A 6,487-nucleotide genomic window follows, 5' to 3' on the forward strand; every position below is an offset into this window, starting at 1 on the left:
TGGCTGCTATGGCTATGGCTATGGCTGCTATGGCTATGGCTGTGGCAGCTATGGCTATGACTATGTCTGCTATGGCAATGGCTACGGCTGCTATGGCTATGGCTGTGGCTACGGCTGCTCTGGCTAATGCTATGGCTGCTATGGCTGTGGCTATGGCTATTGCTACAGCTATGGCTGCTCGGGCCACCATGGCTATGGCTATGGCTGCTATGGCTATGGCTATGGCTAAGGCTGATATGGCTATGGCTATGGCTATGTCTATGGCTGCTATGGCTATAGCTATGTGTGTGGCTGCTATGGATATAGCTATGGCTGCTATGGCTGTGGCTATGCCTACGGCTGCTATGGCTATCGCTATGGCTGCTATGGCTATGGCTATGGCTGCTATGGCTATGGCTGCGGCAGCTATGGCTATGACTATGTCTGCTATGGTTATGGCTATGGCTGCTATGGCTAATGCTATGGCTGCTATGGCTGTGGCTATGGCTTTTGCTACAGCTATGGCTGCTATGGCTATGGCTATGTCTACTATGACCATGGCTGTGGCTGCTATGGCTATGGCTATGGCTATGGCCGCTATGGCTATGGTTATGGCTATGGCTGCTATGGCTACGGCTTCTATAGCTATGGCTTCTATGGCTATGGCATCTATGGCTATCGCCATGGCTATGACTGGTATGTCTATGGCGATGGCTATGGCTGCAATGGCTATGGCTATGGCTATGACTGTGGCTATGCCTATAGCTGTTATGTCTATGCCTTTTATGGCTATGGCCTCTATGACTATCGCTATGGCTATGGCTGCTATGGTTATGGCTATGGCTATGGCTGCTATGGCTATGGCTATGGCTGCTATGGCTATGGCTATGGCTAAGGCTGCTATGGCTATGGCTGCTATGGCTATGGCTATGGCTATGGCTGCTATGGCAATGGCTATGGCTGCTATGTCTATGTCTATGGCTATGGCTATGGCTATGGCTATGGCTGCTATGGCTATGGCTATGGCTATGACTGTGGCTATGCCTATAGCTGGTATGTCTATGCCTTTTATGGCTATGGCCTCTATGACTATCGCTATGGCTATGGCTGCTATGGCTATGGCTATGGCTATGGCTGCTATGGCTATGGCTATGGCTGCTATGGCTATGGCTATGGCTAAGGTTGCTATGGCTATGGCTGCTATGGCTATGGCTATGGCTATGGCTGCTATGGCAATGGCTATGGCAGCTATGCTATCGCGATGTCTGCTATGGCTATGGCTATGGCTGCTATGGCTATGGCTATTGCTATGGCTGCTATGATAATGGCTATGGCTATGGCTGCTAAGGCTATGGCTATGTCTATGGCTACTATGGCCATGTCTATTGCTATGGCTGCTATGGCTATGCAGCCATTTTTCAGTATCAGGAGCATTGTCAGTAGCAGGAGCAGAGTTAGGAGCAGTGTCAGTGTTTTGAGCACACTCAGGAGCAGTGTCAGTGTCAGGAGCAGCGTCAGTGCCAGTGTCAGGAGCAGTGTCAGTGTCAGGAGAAGTGCCAGATGCAGTGTCAGTGTCAGGAGCAGTATCAGGAGCAGTGTCAGTGTCATGAGCAGTGTCAGGAGCAGTGTCAGTGTCAGGAGAAGTGTCAGAGTCAGCCTCAGTGTCAGGAGCTGTGCCAGCGTCAGTGTCAGTAGCAGTGCCAGCGTCAGAAGCAGTGTCAGGAGTAGTGTCAGTATAAGGAGCAGTGTCGGTTTCAGCGTCAGTGTCAGGAGCATAGCAGACTTAGCCATAGCCATAGACATAGCAGCCATAGCAATAGCCACAGCATCTATAGCTATAGCCGCAGTCATAGCAATAGCTGCCGTATCCATAGCCATAGTAGCCATAGCCATAGCCATAGCCATAGCAGCCATAGCCATAGAAGCCATAGCCATAGCAGCCATAGCCACAGACATAGCCATAGTCACAGCAGTCAACGCGATAGCCGTAGCAGCCGTAGCCATAGCCATTGCCATAGCTGCCATTGCTATATCCATAGCAGCCATAGCCATAGCCATAGCATTCATAGACATAGCCATAGCCACAGCAGCCAATGCCGTCGCCACAGCCATAGCAGCTATAGCCATAGCCAAAGCCACAGGAGCCATAGCCATGGCAGACATAGGCATAGCCATAGCCATAGCATTCGTAGCCATAGCGACAGCCATAGAAGCCATAGCCATAGCCATAGCAGACATAGCCATAGCCATAGCAGCCATAGCCATAGTCATAGCAGCCATAGCGATAGCCATAACAGCCGTAGGCATAGCTACAGCCATAGAAGCCATAGCTATATCCATAGCATCAACACACATAGCCATAGCCATAGCAGCCATAGACATAGCCACAGCCATAGCATCTTATGCCACAGCCATAGCCATAGCAGCTATAGCCATAGCCAAACCAGCCACATCTATAGCCATAGCAGACATAGCCATTGTCATGGCGGCCATAGCCATAGCTATAACAGCCATAGCCGTAGCCATGGTGGCCCGAGCAGCCATAGCCGTAGCCATAGCCATAGCCATAGCCATAGCAGCTATAGCCATAGCTATAGCAGCCATAGCCATAGCCACGGCCATAGCAGCCGTAGCCATAGCCATAGCAGCCACATCCATAGCCATAGCAGTCATAACCATTGCGATAGGCACAGAAGCCATAGCCATAAAAGGCATAGGCATAGCAGCCATAGCAATAGCCACAGCATCTATAGCTATAGCCGCAGTCATAGCAATAGCTGCCGTATCCATAGCCATAGTAGCCATAGCCATAGCCATAGCCATAGCAGCCATAGCCATAGAAGCCATAGCCATAGCAGCCATAGCCACAGACATAGCCATAGTCACAGCAGTCAACGCGATAGCCGTAGCAGCCGTAGCCATAGCCATTGCCATAGCTGCCATTGCTATATCCATAGCAGCCATAGCCATAGCCATAGCATCCATAGACATAGCCATAGCCACAGCAGCCAATGCCGTCGCCACAGCCATAGCAGCTATAGCCATAGCCAAAGCCACAGGAGCCATAGCCATGGCAGACATAGGCATAGCCATAGCCATAGCAGCCATAGCCATAGCAGACGCAGCCATAGCCATAGCCATAGCAGCCACAGCCACAGCCATGGCGCCAATAGCAGACATAGACGTAGCCATAGCCATAGCCATAGCAGCCATAGCCATAGCAAAAGCAGCCATAGCCATAGCCATAGCCATAGGAGACATAGCCATAGCCATAGCAGACATCGCGGTAGCCATAGCTGCCGTAGCCATAGCCATTGCCATAGCAGCCATAGCTATATCGATAGCAGCCATAGCCATAGCCATAGCCATAGCAGCCATAGACATAGCCATAGCCACAGCAGCCAATGCCATAGCCATAGCCATAGCAGCTATAGCCATAGCCAAACCAGCCATAGCCATAGCCATAGCAGCCTTGGTCACATCCATAGCAGCCGCAGCCATAGCCATAGCCATACCAGCCATAGCCATGGGCAGAGCAGCCATAGCCATAACCATAGCCATAGCAGCCATAGCTATAGCCACAACAGCCATAGCCATGGTCATAGTAGACATAGCCGTAGCTGTAGCAGCCATAGTCATAGCCATAGCAGCCATAGCCATAGCCATAGCCATAGCCATAGTGATAGCCATGGAAGCCATAGCTATAGTCATAGTTGAAATCATAATCATAATCGTAATCATAATTATAGTTATAATCGTAATCCTAGTCATAATCATAACCATAATCATAATCGTAATAATAATTATAAAACAATGACAACAAGAACGACAACGACATACACAAGACGTTTGTATCGCCCCTTTTTACGGTTGCTGCTCTGGATACACGGCGCAAACAATGCAGCCTATCGACTAATTTTATGTGAAACATTAAGGCTCAAATCTGCAACCAGTAAAGCGTACTCGACAATAGCGCAAAGCAGCTAAACGAGTAGATTTTGCTTATTGTAAATAACTCAAGGAACCCTGAAATAAAAAAGAAAAAAAGCTTACCATACTCAATGGTTTCTGTTTTTCTTCTTAATAGTATTTCTAAAAATGAAAAGAAAGTCAAGTTCTAAAATTAAAGAAATATTTTTTAATAATATAAAGAGGTACATGCATTTCAAAGTAAAAGCAAGAGAGTACGGAATCAAAAGCATTAACGCAAAACATCTTGTAGACGTAACCTAATTTAAGCGTTTTATGAAAATGCATTTTAAGACGTCCTAAAGACATACTGATTTGTAATGATCAAACATCTCAGGAACGTCTTTTCGCTATTTTTTTTTTTTTAGAGCTTTACCGGATTTCTTTTAGACACTTTTACTCATGCATCTCTGTGCTACGTATGAGGTTGCGTACATACCTAAACCATACATGCGATAGAGACACACAGTATAAATTCTATACATTAAGAAAACATATCGGTTTGTCTTATCGCTTCTGCGATTTAACGAAGCATATTTACACATAAATACAAAGTAATGACAAATATTGTTATGAATTTACTTGCCTTAAATCAGTACAAATGTAATAAAAAAAACCACCTCTTTGTCGCAACGCAATGTACCCAATAATACGTATAATCCCTATATACAAGAAACAAAAGAAATGCGAAGATCACGTCGTTTCCGCTATGTGCGTGTGGTCGTGTGCGTGTATATATATATATGTATGTGTCACCTATGTTTAATCGATATTTAGTACATAATGCGCCCTCAACCTGACCATCAATAAAACTAACTGTAACAAAAATTAAATCCGTCACAGAATAATATTTATCGACATTTATCGACATTTAACGATTGATACGACAAAAGCACGCTAAAAGCAACGCTTTCATAGAATAATACAAAATCATTTATCCGCAAGAGTATACTTGCATTCCAGGAAAAATAATAGATTATCAACCAAATTTATACAGGTATCGAAATAAAAATGTTATTTATTTTATATTGGAATACAATTGATGTATTTTTCCTTCAGCGACAAGTTTGTCTATCTGTGCGAGACAACCGTTGACCAAATGTTTAACGTCAAGAAACTTTCCCCAATTACTACTTTTACGACGAGCAGTTCCATATTTCATCCGTCCGAATGCATCGAAAGGACTTGAACGGTAAGCGCGACACAACCCTTGCGACCTTCGGCTTCGGTGTACCGCTGAACTTGCAGGCCAATACCGATGATAATAAACGGCCACATATGCGAGACACTCGTTGCCGCCTCCTACTCTAATTCGATATGCCTTTGCTTTTCCCCATGAATTTGCTTGTGACTTTTTCGACCCGAAGAAAAGACTACCACCTCCAAAAAAAAAAAGTAACCGAGCAAGATCCAACCTCGCTGGTGTCAGCTAATAAATCAAATTTGAGTATTTCGACGAAACTACACCCTGTGAAGTCGCGCTGGAGGGATGCGAGGGCACGAGGAACGAGTGTTCGGAAAAAATCACCAGTATCGATCGCAATTTCGCCGCTGAAGTGTGTAACATCTTGTTTTTATTTACGGAATGGCGCAGAACGTTTCAAAATAGTCGATTGTAGGTCATTAAAAGTTCAAGTGCTCGTTTAGTGAAGTGATCAGTGTTAGTGACCGCGTAGTGCTGTAAATGCAAGGTGTTTTCTTGTGGTCTTGGACACCTGCGATCAGCGCTACCTGGGCATCATCCCCCAACGACCGGGATCGGTGCAGTGATCCGGTGGAACAAGTGTACAAGTAGCAAGTGAATTCTTCTCCGAATGTGCAAGTTTTACCGATAATAATTATTACTATTATTAATTATTATTCGGTGCGCCATAATTACAAAAATGAAAACTAATGTGTCCGTACTTTTTACAGATTGCAGCAACTAATACGTCCAACTTCCGTTCATTCTTTATGGAATAAGTATTTTTGTACAGTTTTCAATGCGTTGATACCCAGTAAAATAATGTACAATCTGTAGGAACTACGGAAACATTGTTTTTTATTATCTTACTATAGCATTACTTTAATAAATCGGCATTTTTATATTCTTCTTCCTCGCTTTTAATTTTTTACAAGTTAGATAATTAATTTAAAAATTTGAAAAAATTTCAAAATATGTGTCGGAACAGCTGACGTGTCCCTGATTTTTTTCATAATTTTCCATCTAATAGTTTAAGAGAAATTGGGCAATAACATAGAGATTTTGAGTTTCTTGTACCAGATTCGAGCACAGCGAGTAGGAAACACTACGCGTAACTTGTGCGCTGTGACTGAACGGCCGATCGCTCGCTATCCGCGCTTTCTGATTAGTCGACGTTTTTCGGTAATAACTCGTTAACAAAGCTTCAGAGAACATTTCTGTAAAGGAAAAGGTTGTTTAGAATCACACCAGGAACCTCCCCTTTTCGGCTCCGCCACCTTATGTGGCACACCCTGTATACATGATGATAGTGGAGGATAAATTGTTCATCCAGTTCCTGATCCTGAATTGAATAAG

The sequence above is a fragment of the Calliopsis andreniformis genome, unplaced genomic scaffold, assembly GCF_051401765.1.
Source record: "Calliopsis andreniformis isolate RMS-2024a unplaced genomic scaffold, iyCalAndr_principal scaffold0019, whole genome shotgun sequence".
Classification (NCBI taxonomy): Eukaryota; Metazoa; Arthropoda; class Insecta; order Hymenoptera; family Andrenidae; genus Calliopsis; species Calliopsis andreniformis.